This window comes from Hippoglossus stenolepis, chromosome 14 (assembly GCF_022539355.2).
Source record: "Hippoglossus stenolepis isolate QCI-W04-F060 chromosome 14, HSTE1.2, whole genome shotgun sequence".
Classification (NCBI taxonomy): domain Eukaryota; kingdom Metazoa; phylum Chordata; class Actinopteri; order Pleuronectiformes; family Pleuronectidae; genus Hippoglossus; species Hippoglossus stenolepis.
In genome coordinates, this window is record NC_061496.1 from 22,344,164 (window position 1) to 22,349,079 (window position 4,916).

At 38.2% G+C, this 4,916-nt stretch overlaps 1 long non-coding RNA gene across 1 annotated transcript; it reads left to right on the forward strand.

The window, feature by feature from the left end:
* The first annotated feature begins 215 nt into the window (after nucleotides 1-215).
* LOC118121393 lies at nucleotides 216-4,504 on the forward strand. The gene is made up of 4 exons (XR_004698316.2): nucleotides 216-262; nucleotides 516-662; nucleotides 1,220-1,295; nucleotides 4,299-4,504. It is a non-coding gene; the product is annotated as an uncharacterized LOC118121393 (long non-coding RNA).
* Nucleotides 4,505-4,916: the final 412 nt, after the last annotated feature.

Genomic DNA, 4,916 nt, shown 5'->3' on the forward strand with positions numbered 1-4,916 from the left:
CTTCCTGCAAACACAATCTTCTAACCCCATTTTCCCACTGTAGAATCTAGTTCACATCATTAAATTGCTTTTTAAAAGGAAATACATTGAAACATAACTAATGCTCATTGGATATGACAAAAGCAAATGTTCCTGAAGAAAAGAAAACCTTTGTCACTTGGTTTGTCCCAGTGATGTCATCACCAAGAGTATTTCAAACCAGGAAATGCAGAGCAGCTCCCTCTCAAGCACTGTCCTGCACGGTGGGTCAAAGGAACACATGGTGAGTATGAAAAACAATCAAACAATGGTTTAACATGCAACATAAGAAAAGATGACTAAACTAACTCATGGTCTTGTGTTTACTTTCATATACTCATGTACTCTGAGTTAAGTGATGCAATGTTACATAACTAATAGCATATTATAGTAAAATGAACATGTGTAGAAACTAATGAGTGCAATGTGGTCCGAAGATATGAGAACTTGATGTTGAGATGGGAAATCTTTCTACTCTTTTCTCTCATGTTTTGAAGACGAAAGCAGATTTCTGTGACAGTGATTGAAAGGCGTCAGTGGGAGGTTTGGAGCTGAATAAAGAGGCTACATAACGGCTCCGCAAGGGTGAAGCCAAAGCATATTGATAGCCACCTGCATGGTGGCTGGCTGCGCTGTGTATATAGGTCATTAATCCCATCCTCTCTGTTACATTTTAACTGGTTCTTATGAAACTGATGTTTGTTCAAATGTTTATTTATCTGAAATATGTTTTTAATTAGTTATATGCTGCAGTGAAAATGGGGTAAAACATCATGATTGTCAGCTGAGAATGACTCATGATTGGTTGAGCGTGTATCGGTGGGACTTCAGGGCTCCATCTCTCAATCACTACAGCACAGACTGCATAAGATGCATGTTTGGCTTCATTTCTGGATAGTGGGACGCTTAGTGGAGACACATCATCCATTTCCACATACAGTCTCTGTACCTAACCCTGGGATAACCATTGCACCCCCAAGAAATGTGTGCTTTATTTATTTTAATGTGTAAATACCATTATTTACTTCATGAATTATTATAATTAGTAAGATAAATAAATAAACAAGTGAAAATCTACTTTTCGAATAACAAAGCAAACAAAGTTACAGCACATGTATTGAACTTGGCAGATCTTCAGTTATTCAGTGACTCAGCACTAGCAACGTGTGTCATAGTGAATGTGGTTTTTTACTCCCTACAGGTCCACGTGTGGAGACCAAGTCAAATCCTGGAGACGATTGTGACTAAGCAGGACCGAGACAGACTGGAGGGTGGAGGTGAGCAGGAAGCATGTATAGACTCGTACAAACTGAAAAGCATTTCTGTCACACCTCTAAGCTGCGAGCACTTGGCTACAACGCATTGTTTGAAAAAACGATTTGAGGAACAGCAGTGGTAAACCTTAAACCAGTGAGAGATCAAAGCCCTGGACAGCGACTAAACCATTGATGCCCTCACCCTCAACCACAACAACCGACACTTTGTTTATCGTTATTATAAATCGAAAGACTTTTGTGGTTGAGGAACACATGTAAAGGTATTTTGGTGCAAAACAGCTCTGCACCTATGACAATGTAATTTGTAGATGTGTGAAAATAGTCACACAAGAAAATGCTTTTTTTAATAGCTTCAACTAACCAAATTAAAACCAGACTTATCAGAACAAATCAAAGCTTGAACAAACATCAGTGTGATAAGAACAAACTAAAATGACAGAAACCCTCTTTGATCAAGTGAAAAAAATAATTGCATAGAAAAAAGCAACTTAAAAAATCAATTTAAGCAGTTAAAAGCAAATGATTTGGGTTAGCGTAGGCGTTGGAGACACAGAAACTAAAAGCAGATAGTTGGATCAAGAGAGATCAGGTCCAGATGACTAAACCAATAATGAAGTAATATAGGGTGGAAGACCTCCAATAATGGCTTTATATAAAAACTTATACCAATGCCGATCGTTGTGCCAAAGAGGAGGACCACCAACCTTGTTTTGAAGGGCACAATGGTGAAGACCACACATGACCAATGATAAATCTGAGGATGGAATGATACACAGAATCCAAGGGTTTAGGAATGGAGGCAGCAGCATTACATCCAAGACAGACATGAAAAGTGCCTCAGCAACCCAGTGTTCTGCTAATCATTGGAAAACTGGATCTGTTCCTCTGAAAGTTACCAGTATTTTTGCCGCAGCTTACTGGCAAGACTGTGGACATGATACTTAAGTGTACGTTTCTCATCAAGCCACATACCAGGATATTTCTAGTCTGTGACTCTCCCGACAACTGTTTCCTTCATTGTGGTTAGACGCAAACTATTGAAATCAATACTTCTGGCTCTAGAGAACAACATACATTAGTCTTATTTGGGTTTAATACTAAGTTAGGATCAATAAGTGGGGCCTGTAGGCATTGAAAGATAATTACAGGCTTTCAATGGCCAGCCTCAGTCAGCAACACAATATAGGATGATATCATCCACATTCAGATGAAAGTTACAATTATTTAAGGATGGTGAATAGATAAAATAGATGATAAATGGATTCGGACCAGTACTGATCCCTTTGGGAGACCCTGTCTGAATTTTATAGATACAAAAATGTCATGAGCTGCAGTTTATTTCTTTGTCGTTGCTGCATTTACAGTTGTGTTGTTACAGATGAAATAAATCCGGTATGAGGATTATCTTAACATTACTGAGTCAGTTGGTGAAGGTGTGGAATAAGACAGTGAGCTTCTTTATTTATTTGCTGAGAAAGCTGGTTACACCCAAGATACGAGATACAAAGGCAAAGGCAGCTCCCTCTTTACACAGTGGTGATCAAAGTACTCTGATGTTGTACCTATTTTATATATATATATATATATATGCATCATGAAGTTATCAACTGCATTTCCAAATGCATTATCAAATGAATTTTCCGATGCATTTCAAACGATCTACTATCTTGACCCAAAGACTTCAGACCTCAGACTGCAAGAGTTTCTCTTAGAGAAGAGAGCGAGGTAGAGAGGAGCAGCGTATTAAGCAGCTGACCTTGTTCACAGCAGGTAGTTCAGTTCTGACAAGTACAAGTTGCTTTCCTCTCGGTGCCTCATACATATTACATCCAGCTATGACACCTCCTCCTGCACCGATCACAGTGCCTGCGACATTGATGTCCCAACAACTCCTGCGGCTGCAAACATTATTGCTGCAGGTCATTAGGGACACGGACTGAAGCATTGACAGCATAGGGCAGATCAATAACACAAAAATATAGCTTTCTAAGCGACTTGAAAACTATAACAAAAAAACATAGTTATTCCTTATATTATACTAGTGCAGTGCCCATTGTAAACCTCTCTGTTTGGAATTACCTGTTTGTTTGTCCTGTGTCAAAGCTCTGGAGCTACTTCAGAATGATTCCTTGTCATCAGTGAGTCCTCCTCAAACAGATCTACAATATACTCTCACTTTTTATTTTATGTGTGCTGGACGTTGTGTGCAGAGCTTTTTATAAACAGTCTATGGTGCAGAGTGAAGTTAGAAAACGTTGTGCTCATCCTGCCTGGTTTATCTGCAGTGAAGATTTTACGGTCAGTTTTTCATAAAATGAAACTGAATTTGCCTTATAATTGTTTGTATGTAGTTTCTATATGTTTTAATGATTTACCTAAATTAATTATTGTGTTGTGTGTAGTGTTAATTATTCATACCTCACATATCTGTTCATTAATCTACATAATCTTCAAACTCAAGTTCACAACTTTTCACAATAAAAGCTCTGTAATTCAGCTCAATATAAAGCATTGCAGCAACAACATGAATATTGTGCTTTTACTTTTACTTACACAAATTGCCAAACGGGAAGTCATTCTGTGAATTCTATTGACATGATGGAGATCCGCACCTGTTGTGGTTCAGTCCCTTACGTCGAAATAAAAAAATCTGATTATCAAAAGTATTTGGCAGTGATTTTGACTTGAGGTTTGACCCAGTTGCCGATCGCTGCTGTAGTTTATGTAGAAGAAGTCATGTTAAACTCAATCCACAGACTAAAGGCACAGTGCCCCACCCCCACTGACTGCTATAGAGTTTACTCAATTCTTATTGATATTGAACATATCACATGCACCAAACTCTGGCACTTTCTCAGGCAATTTACAATACACACGCCAAATGAGAAGTGGGCAGAGAGTGCAGACAGTGCAATTGTTAAAGTCAACCCTGCTGACATTTAATGTTGCACAATGTTACATTTGCACCTGTCTCAGCCTAAATCCTATTCATTTTCTATGCAGATGAAACACTGCAGGGATCCTGAGTGTTCAGCAGTGATCTGCAGTGCAAAGACAGGATGACAGACGAGGACACGGTGACATTATTGTAGAGTTGGGCCCAGACAGACATGTAACAGTGTCCCATGAGAGAGGATCTCACCAGCCTCTGGAGGACGAGTCACATCAGTCATGATGGCGCCCTTGTCCAGTTTCACCACCAGCAGATCATTGCTGTGAGGAAATAATTTCAATAATATTATGAAATGCTTAACTTTTAAGTGAGTAGGTTGTTTTTGAAAATAGTATTTAATGACAATAACATAATTTTATTCATTTTCATAAACTATAATATATGGATAAATGGGTTCCATTATTTTATTTTATTTTCTGTTACATTTACTTAATATTAAATATCCTTATTACAGTTATCTAAAAACTGATTTAAAAAGACTGCACAATTTTTGAGTTATAAGCCTATAACAGGTCACACAAACAAGGTTATTTGTTGTTCTGCAATGAGAAAATGTGTTTCTTCTTTTGGAGATGTCCGAAGAACTCATCCATTAACCACGCGGTCGATGTCCCACTTGAGATAAACTACATTATGCATCTCTCATGTGTTCAATGCCCTCATGTTGG